We start from the raw sequence: 10,664 nt of genomic DNA, 5'->3' as shown, positions 1-10,664 counted from the left end.
CCTTGAGTGCTCCTTTAGCACCTCAATCATCCTGTGGGTCCACTGATTGTTTGGCAGGCTTCCTGCTGCTGCTGTATTTAAAATTATTTTTGCTGTTAGTTTCTGTGTCTTTTGCTAGTTGCTTTTCAAATGCTTTTTTGGCCTTCCTAATTATACTTGATGATGGGTGGTAGCATTGTTGTCAATAGTCTGTATTCTTTTGAATGCTCTCCCTTCATCCTTCCAGGCTGGAGCTCCTCTTTAGCTAACATCTGAAAGTGTGTGTGCAGTTCATGGGATGTTTTTTCCCCTTTTGCCCCAGCCTGTTGTTGGAAAGGTTTGAAAATAAATAAAATACATATTGAAATATAAACTTGTATTATGATGGCGTCTCATGTCTTCAGGCTTCCCATGCTATTTAAATAGTTGGCTTTATTTTTGCAGAATGGAACCAGTTTTGGATAAAGCAACAATTATAAGACCATCCTATATTGCTAGTATTGAGCTATCTCCAAGAAATGGGCCAGTAAATGTTGAGGACCTTAAAGCAGACCTCTCAGATGAATTTTCCCTGGTTTCTTCAAACTTGGATATAAGCCAGGTGAGACTGTTAAACAGTCTACTTTGTTAATTTAAAAAATGAAATTACTTAAATTGTGAAGCATTTATATATCCTGTTGCTTTTAATGATAAAGCAACAAACATATCCATACTTCTGTATAAATAAAAGGGAAACATTTTAAATTAGATGCTATAGTAATGAATTCCTGTATTTGTGCCTTGATAGTCCTGTCATTGTCTAGTTTGTTTTGTATTAATCAAAAAAAGATACTCTAATTATAAGAGGCTAAATTCTGACATCAGAGGCAGAGAAATTCAGAGACGTTCACGTATATTGACTGGCCTACTTGTTTTCATCTTATTTTGAAGTTAATCTTTTTGCTGGGTACTTTTGATACCAACACAAAAAGTGATCATTATAAACAATAACTTGCAGGAAATGTTGGTAAAATCTATAGTTGCCTCCTGTCCTGCCCTAGTAATGCAGAAATTAATTACTAGATACAAAGGATAATATGGGGTATGCAGGTGGCTCTTATTTTCAATTACTGCTTGGCCTAAACTGCATAGAATATTTTTGTATATCACAAGAAGTCATTTTAAATATTTTATAAGATTAAGGTGAATTTCTAGAAGGACCAAAGTACTTGCAGCAATAAATGAATGAATTACTGTGGGGGGAAGGGACCTGAAATAACTAATGTTTAATATCTTACCATGCTAATTGTCAAACTAGACATTCAGACTAAATAGCAATGCTATTAATTGAAGGTAATTTTTTTTTATTTTTATTTTAAGAGGAACAGTTTGGATTCCAAGGAACATATACAAGTTTGCCTTCGTATTAGGCCTTTCACAGCAAGTGAAAAAGAAAATGAATCTCAGGTGTGGCTCTTTCTACATAAGACTCAATGTTCTTTTTTACAAAAAATTTTTAGCTAAGATGCAAATGTACAATTTTTCTCCTGAGCTTAAAAATCCAATTTTTTTTCCTTTTACAGGACTGTGTTTCTATTCAAGACTCAACTAGCATTATATTGAAAGGCCCTAAGAATTCAATGATCTGTCAGCGGAGTGAAAAAAATGTAGGGCAGATGGTGCAGAAATTCACTTTTTCACGAGTAAGCACATGATACTTGAGACAAACTTCATTTTATAATGTGGAAACTTGTTGACTCTTGCCCTAAACGAGTGGGTTTTTTTTTAAATTCTTTTAAAACTGGGAACATTTTATATACATTTAACTGATGAAAAGTGCCTAGATGTAAACTGCTCTTTCTTCCCCACCCCCTAAATGGTCCTTTTAAAACAACTGAAATTGCCTCTTGCTAATGCTTAGGTATTTGGACCTGAAACAACTCAGGAAGAGTTCTTTGACGGTACTGTGAAACAACCAGTACAAGACTTCTTGGAGGGACACAATCGTCTTATTTTCACTTATGGTGTGACAAATGCTGGAAAAACCTACACTTTCCAAGGTACTATTAACATTTTCTTGAACCATTAAATTACAAAAATCTGTGTGTGCAGGCTTCTGAATTAGGCAAATATTATTCAAGTGCCAGAGGTGTGGTGTGTTTTATTTATTTATTTATTTATTTAATTTTTGGCCTGTATCCCATTACACATTTGGACTTTGCAACTCTCCCTGAACATACAATAAAACAACTAAAAACTGGTAATACCAACAAAAACACCTCTTTGTAATGGAGAAGCACATGTGTATATAATTCAAAATATAAACAGACTATACACAAGTTAAACTGTGAGTGGTGTACCTCCTCATAAGGTCAAGTAGCAACTATCAGTCTGCTGAAAGTGAACGTTGGCTTCAAATAGAGTAGAAGCAATTGATCATAATGGGCAGAAAACAGATGTTTTCTGAAATTTGTTTGCACTTAAATGATTAAGCTTTTTCTTTCTAAAAGAAACCTATTTAAAAATCTGAATTTAATACAAAATATGTAAAGGCCCAAATTTATTATCTCTTAATACATTTTAAATAAAAAAAAATATCCTGAATCCATGAGACTATCAAAAAGTTTTGAATTAAAGGCTGCTTTTCTATATAAAAAATATTTTTCTCTTTTCTCCCTCTTTCCCTCCCTCCTCCCCCCTCAATTCTAACTTTTGAGGTGAATTTTTGTAAATCTGGCTCAATAGGGCATAGGTGCTGGAACTAGGGTCGTTTGGAGGTGCTGCTGCACTCCGGCTTGAAGTGATTTCCGTCATACATGGTTTGCAGTTTGGTTCAGCACCCCTGCAGTAGGCACGTTCTGTATCAGTGACTTGATCCTCTGAGGTCTCAGGTGCAAGAGACTGGTAAAGTGATCACAAGCATTGGGACCTGGCCTCTGACTCCAAGAGACACCATCATCTATCTCATAAGGATCATCCACTGAGCCCACCTGGGTGGTCTTACTCCTATTTTATAGTATCTCCTTACCTGAGCTCTGATTGGCTCATTTGAATCTGAATATTTATGATTCCAACCCAACATGGAAACTTACTCTCCAGCTCATGGTAAAACATTGATCTGCCATACCAGCCCATGGTTCTGGGTACTTCAAGAAATGTCCTTGCTCTGTCTCTTTGCATGTACTCTCAGACGGATACAAACAAACAGAAATCCATTAATTTCTGACTACAACTTCAGAGTCATCTACTGGTACCACCAGTAGTGCTGCAACTAAAAATACGAGACAGTAACTACCTGTATTTATTTATCTTTAACCAAAAAAATTTCTTCAAGTAAAACCATGGATGAGTTCATAATCAAGACCAGCAAATTCCAGCAATATTCCATAGATGAAAAGATTGCTTAATTCATGTCTTGAACAAGATGAAAGAGAGAATTTCTTGTATACAACTATTTCATTGACATGGTTCAGTCATTACGACCAGGCTACACTCCACCCAGAAAACCAGACATCTCTAAAAGGTTGCTGGATACAGTGTATGAGAAGGAAATCTGAACAGTGTGCAGAAAACATTGATGGAATTTTTAGTTAATCCGAGTCTTGATGGGTATAGCAATGTACACAATGATCCAGTAATATGTGATTGTGTGACGACAAGATGGGGTTGTCCATCTTACAGAAATGATTAATACATCAGGAAATGCCCATACAGCAGAATACTTAGAAGTAGCAGTAAAAGCTATAACAAAAACAGAAAATCAAGTGTGTAGCTTGGTTGCAGATAATGCTGCAAATGTAAGAAAGATGAAGAAAAAAATCCCGGAGACAAATCTAGGAAAAGACCATGAAGGGAATCTGAAATGTATTATATGAGTGCAGTGCTTATTTGATGGGGTGGTTTTCTTTGCCAAAGACTTCAGTACTACTTGGGAATAAAGGAAAATGTTGAAACTGCACAATACTTCCATAACAATCACTTTGCTTCAGCTTCTCTGACCAGAGAAGGAGAATCAAAACTAATTTTTCCCTAGACTGTATGATGGAATTCAGTGGCTGACTGTTTTGAGCTGCATATTAAGAACTGGCTTATTCTGACTACTACTTAGTTCCATCAATTTGTGAAGAAAATCATGACAATCAGTCAACATCAGACTAAAGAGAATTGTGGAAGATGGGTTTCAGTATATTTCCTTAGCTTTGGGCAAACTGCAGAAAGACGACTGCTGTACCACCGATGCAGTCGAAATTTGGAAGGAACTAAAGGAGACACTGAAGAAAGGAAATTGCAGGCAGTAAAGAAGCAGATGTATCAAGCACTTGCTCTACCTCATTTTCTTGCTAATAGTCTCAACCCAGTATACTGGGGTAGAAGCCTAACTGCTGAAGAAGATGCTGTTGCTATGACATGGGTATCTAATAATCACCCGTCGGTCATGCCAACCATAACAAATTTCAGGACTGGAGGTGAACCATTCAAGCAGTACATGCTTGCAAGTCACACCACTGAATTGAAGGAAGTCCTAGCTAAACTCCTGAAATCAGCATTTTAATTGCTAATCCAGCTTTTGAAAACAGTAGCCTCTTCTGCAGGCACAGGGAATATGTTCATTATTTGGACTAATTCATTCAAAGTTGAGATATTGATGGGGAGTTGAAATTTAAAAATTTCCCAGGCTGACCTGACGCTTAGTTTAATTCACTAACTACAGTTAATCTCTCTACTGATAAATCTTCAATACATCATTTAGTCATATTGCGGAACGTGTCTCGATAAGAGAAGTTTGTATGTAAAACATTTCAGGTTTTGTTTAATAAAAATTTATATGCTGTTTTGTTTGATTAGAATGGCAAATAGAATTTAATTAATGTGGCTTGACACAAATGAGTAAAACATTATTTACACCTCTACCTTGATATAACGCTGTCCTCGGGAGCCAAAAAATCTTACTGTGTTATAGGTGAAACCAAACTTGCTTTGATCCACCGGAGCACTGCTTTACCACATTATATCTGAATTTGTGTTATATCGGGTCGTGTTATATCAAGGTAGAGGTGTATTAGGTAAATAAGCAATATATCATTCACTATTTTCTAACATATTAAAATGTACAATTAAGTAATTATAAAGCCTAATATTTTCAAATTCTTAATAAATGTGTATATAGTTTACCAGCCTAGGTAGCAAAAAGAAGTACCAAATCTCATGTAAAGGCGCAATTTACTTGTGAATCAACATGTGCACCAATAAGAGTGCACTTCTTTTTTTAGAAAATACCTGAAGTACAAATGGAAAAGCTGATTACAATTGGTTATTTAAATTGACACTTTCCACTTGATTTAAATTTCCTCAATTTAAATCAATCTATGCTGCTCCAATAGTGCAATATTTTTGTACTGTTAACAGTCATAATCATTGCAGACCAGCAGATGTCATCCTTTCTTTAGTTCCAGAAATTTTCCTGTAAAAGGAAGGAAAATAGAACATACCTAGTCTTGTGAATTCAGCATAGATCATAATTAACAAAACAGCTGTGGCTGCTGTATTAGGTGTTAATTATCCAGAAATACCAGGTAGAGTGACAGCACTATTCTGATTAATCTTCTTCTGCTATGTGAAATTGATTTTTTTTATTGAAACAATTAACCAATTGCTTTATTAGCAGTAGTAATCTTTTTACAGATTATTTCCTGAAGAATAGGTGATAGGTGACAGGTTATGGTTAATGAGCACTGGCAACTCTTCCAGATGGTCATTAATCTCAGGAATTGCTCTTGCTCAAATATGTAACAATTGATTTCAGGATTTCTGATCTCAAATAGATTACCTGAAAGTTGCAAAAAGTTTAGCAGTGTTAACTTCTGTAGAGTGTTATCTTATTTATTGTGGTGTTTCCGAAAAGCTTCGAAATATAGCAAAGCTCTCAATTCAAAATAGTAAAGTGGCAGACAATATGAAAAGTACACCAAATTTAATTTATTGAAATCACTTTTTTTTTTTAACTTTACTCCCTAGTATTACAAATAACAGAAGAACTGGAGAAAAGCCTTTTTCGTTTTGAACTGTATACATAGTGCATTTGATAGTACTTTCTGTATAGTCAGCTTAATGGCTTCCCTCAATGGAGTTAGCCAGCTTCTATTGGTGTTTTGTGAGGGTCTTTCCAACAGCAACAGGGGGACAATTATATCTTTAAAAAAAAAAGTAAAAACACAATGCTGGAGGTTGGGTGGAGAATGGGGGCAGATATGACATTGAAATTCTTTTAAACTGGCTAGATTTCAAGTTAAGATATCCCTATTATCCCTATAGGTAACCATTCCCTTACAATATCCCAATGAGCAGTAGCCCCAACATAGCCTCTTGGTATCACCACTACTTCTTTATATTTAGTTCAGCTGCCAGCACCAGAGAGACAGTTTCTAGGGTAATGCTGCACTTTATGCTTTTAAAAAAAGGTGTATTTAAAATGGACAGTGTGATATACTATACCTTGGGGGAGCATCTTGTAACCCCCATATTCCTCATTTTTTATATAATCGTAATCTTGCATGTAAAGCAGGCCTCGTAAGGTATCCGGGGCAAGGTTATGATCTGCTGAAGGTAATTTCTCTCTCCATATATGTATATTAATACACATGAAGTTATGAGAATTGTGTTGTATGGTTGTCCCTAAAACATGTTGTAAGTTGAGGAATCAGCCAGTTATTCGCTCCCCAGAGGCAACAGGAAGGAAAGTAACCAACACCCGGGTGGGGTTTCAAACAACCCATTCACAACAATTGTCCAGCAAGGAAGCTACAATTCAATGAATCACCTGCACACCAGGGGAGTTGCTCAACCTTGCCTGGAGACTCAGCAGTGCCCCCAGACATGCCTGGACTTGTGTTTTTCCAAGCACAAAAAACAGACAGACACATACTGGGCCCTTCTCCTGCCCCTACCTATGCTGCAAACAACTAAGGGCTTGTCTACACTGGCAATTTACAGCACTGTAACTTTCTCACTCAGGGGTGTGAAAAAACACCCCCCTGAGCGCAGCAAGTTTCAGTACTGTAAATTGGCAGTGTAGACAGTGCACCAGCTACGCCCCTTGTGGAGGTGGGTTTTTTTTTCTTCAGAGCACCACAACCACTCAAGCCATGTTGAAGCACTGCCACAGCAGTGCTTTAGCATTGCCAGTGAAACTAGCCCATAGACACTGAAAAAACAAGGCTCCAACAGAGGAGATTGGCCCAGGTTTAAGGAATAAATCTGTATATTAAGGACTGCAATATCCAGTAGGGGGAGAAACTGCTTAATCTAGATGTTTCCCAGTCTAACAGAGTTGAGAGTTTAGACTGCGTGCTTATCTTTTTATTTCTTTTGGTAACTAACTCTGGCTTTTTGCCTATCACTTAAAATCTCTTTTATAGTAAATACATTGGTTTAATTGTTTATCTTTACCAGTGAGTTTGTATGAAGTGTGTGGCAAATCCTGTCAGGTTTTGCAAAGGCTGCTGCATATCCACTTTTCATTGCTGAAGTGGTGAACCAACTAAATCTGCACTGCCCATCTTGAGCAGTGCAAGATGGTATATTCCTGAGGTACAGTGCTGGGAGCTGGAGGGATTTGGCTTTAGTGCCTTTCGCTGTGTGATTCATGAGTGGCTCTGGGAGCATTCATGGAATCTAGCTGGGTGTGTGGGGCTCCACATGCTGTTGTGCTGAGTGACTACAGCGCCTGGAAGGGCACTAGTAAGGCACTGTGAGAGACAGCCCAGGCTGGAGAGAGTTAAGCGGTCCCACAGTCCTAGGCTGCACCCCGGAGAGCCTGTCAGTTCAAAGAATTCTAACACTACAAAGTGCCTTTTAGTCACTGGTCATGAATGCAAGGTGCTTGTGAAAGAGAAGGGGTGTGAAACCATAGTGCAGGTAAGTGGAGTAAAATGTCTTCCAGATTGCTTTGCCCGCACACATGTATTCTTGCCTTCTGCTCTAGTCACTCTCCTGAGCAAAGACTCTCTGTTAATCACACTGTCACACAGTGTTACGGTTTTGAGACTTAGGCAAATTGCCGCCAGAGAGATAAATGAGATCACTTGTTTAAGTTATGTATCTTCCTGTCTGGAGGCAGGACACTCCATCTTTTACATGTTACACTTACCAAGTGTACTTGGAGAGAGGTTGTAGTGGGTAAACCTCCCTCCTTGGTCAAGTAAGAAAATAAAAGGTACTGTGACCTGAGCTGTTCTTCTGAGTTTGATAGTTAATGCCATGGTCTTATTTTCCCCCTTCAAGTATTATCAATATAATTTCTCACTTTTGGTCTACGTCTGCTAATTGGCTTACATGACCACCCCCTCTAATCACTGAATGCTCATGCCAAAGGGCATATGGGGAGAACAAGGGAAATATCTGTATTGCTATATAATTTGGTTTACCTGCTTGATTCTGTCTGACTAAACAGTGAATTAAAAGGCATGGTTAGGAAGAGCAAGCAAGAACAAAAAATAGAAGATCTCTCAGGGTAAACAATTACTAAGGAATAATGGGTGGGCAACCAAGTGGGAAGAGATTCAGGCACCAACAAAAAATTACACAGTTGTATTATCAGTGCCAGAGCCTAGAGATCAAAAGGACCATAAACAGTTAATTCTGAGGGAGGGGAGTTGCCAGCTGCAGTTGGAGCTTAGATGCTGCTAGTGAGAGACAGAGGCAGAGAATGCAGGAGGGCAGTCTGTCTCTGCCTGAGGCAAAGGATGGGGTTTCAGGTAGGAGGGAGAGAATCCAGGGTAAGTGGAACCTTCATAAACTTGCAAGGAAAGGATAAAGTGTAGGTAAGACCAGATGTGTAATAGCTTTTGTTGTCTTAACCCATTTCTCTTTGGATGGATAAACATCCATGACGCTGTTTTGAGTTGCTTTAATCAGTCACTGGTCAGAGTCTACTGGACAGAAATTTCTTGCAGGTGCCAAATACAATTGGACCTGTTGGGTTAACACAGTTGGAAACAAGGGGGGCAGCAACCCAGATAGTCAGTCCAACCCAGATTGAACTGTGGGTTTCTATGCTTGAGAGAAGTGAAGCCTGTTGCCTGAAGGGTGCACTTGAGGGACTACAAAGGTATTTAAGGTGCAGCTTGCCTTGTAACTATGATGGCATATGAGGGGAGAGTGACCCTTACTTCCTTTTTACTGCCTGAAGGGAAAGATGAGTTCTAACTTTTTCACCAATGTCTTGCTTTCCAAGCATACAGTGCCTTGATATAGCTCTTGTATTTTGATTACAGGGACAGAAGCTGACATTGGTATTCTGCCAAGAACTATGGATATGTTGTTTAAAAGCATTCATGGCAAACTGTATCCAGATATGGATTTCAAACCCCTTCGATGTAAAGATTATATAAGGCTGACTAAAGAACAAGTGAGAGAAGAAATTGCTGTTAAAAATTCAATACTTCGTCTAATGAAAGAGGTAAGGCAGAAGTTTTTGTATGGCGCGCGTGCACAGAGCATATGTGTATACACACTTACTGAGTTTGTAAGGTTGATCTTCTTTTCACGACAATAAGGTGAGGCAGCAGTCAAACATGGATGTGGCTAAATGTTTGGATATGGAAACTTGTAGAAATGAAAAGGAAGATGGGATTTAGTATAAGGAGTGGATTGAAATGGGTTTTCTGATGGAGCTTCACCTAATTATTCCTGAGGACATCAGTTGCTCTCAGCGCTGATGACTTGCGATGCCATAGCCAGGGTTATGTAGGGCTGGGAGCCTGCCAGCAGAGTAGAGCAGGGGAGATGTGGAGGGAGAGCAGTTAGAATGAAACAGACTGACACACATAAGGAAGTTAGCCACTTTGTAAACACTACAGGTAATTTTCTTGGATTAAGATATTAACCTAATCCACCACATTTGCTTACTTTGTACTTTCTCCATCTTTCCATCCCTCCCCTTTTCCTTCCTCTACTCCTCTTTCTCTCTCTTTCTTAATTAGACAATGAATTGAAATGAGAATCTGAATTCCATTCACCCCTGTTGTGGTCCAGATGCTTAGCTGGTGCAAATGGTGATGTTGATGAAGCTATGCTGATTTGCACCACCTGAGGATTAGGCTGTCTCTTGTCACTGCTTGATAGATATTCAGGTTCTAATTAAAAAGGAATTGCAGTTATTTACGATCATAGTAAATCGGAGATGTTTTAAGAGTATAGATGATCAAATCTAGCCCCTGGTCAGGGTTGGAGAGAGAGTCCCCTGTTGAAGGATGTTCAAATGTTATGAAGGTTGGCGGGTGGAGGGAGGGAGCACAGAAAGGGGGGAAATTTCAGGTTGCATAATCAAGAACATTTTCTAACAGTGAGGGGTCTGCTGAAGGGTGGAAGCATCTTACCCAGAGAAAACCCCATGCTTGGTTTTGTTTGGTTTTGTTTTTTTTACAGTGCAAATATTTGTAATTAAAAATAATATTATGAAGTGAGCACTGTACACTTTGCATTCCGTGTTGTAATTAAAATCAGTTAATTTCAAACAAGAACTGGACCAAGCTCTGGAAAGGATCTACAGAAAGGATACACCTGTACTAGGGCATGAGGGTAGGGAAAGGACTCACTGGTGTAGACTCTGTTGTCTCCAGTTCCAACATTCACACACTTCTTGCATGAACATGGCTTTCCACACACATACAGAGCCTATTCCTGGAGCCAGCCAGGGTCCATATGAG

The 10,664-nt window shown here is 38.5% G+C and overlaps 2 long non-coding RNA genes across 2 annotated transcripts; both read left to right on the top strand.

Moving 5' to 3' along the window:
- The first annotated feature begins 425 nt into the window (after positions 1-425).
- LOC123361168 lies at positions 426-1,573 on the top strand. The gene is made up of 3 exons (XR_006576118.1): positions 426-580; positions 1,339-1,425; positions 1,542-1,573. It is a non-coding gene; the product is annotated as an uncharacterized LOC123361168 (long non-coding RNA).
- A 42-nt stretch (positions 1,574-1,615) lies between these two features.
- On the top strand, positions 1,616-9,361 carry LOC123361170. Its single transcript, XR_006576119.1, has 3 exons — positions 1,616-1,661; positions 1,880-2,018; positions 9,231-9,361. It is a non-coding gene; the product is annotated as an uncharacterized LOC123361170 (long non-coding RNA).
- Positions 9,362-10,664: the final 1,303 nt, after the last annotated feature.

The sequence above is a fragment of the Mauremys mutica genome, unplaced genomic scaffold (genome assembly GCF_020497125.1).
Source record: "Mauremys mutica isolate MM-2020 ecotype Southern unplaced genomic scaffold, ASM2049712v1 Super-Scaffold_100400, whole genome shotgun sequence".
NCBI lineage: Eukaryota > Metazoa > Chordata > Testudines > Geoemydidae > Mauremys > Mauremys mutica.
This window is presented reverse-complemented; position numbering and strand designations above follow the sequence as displayed.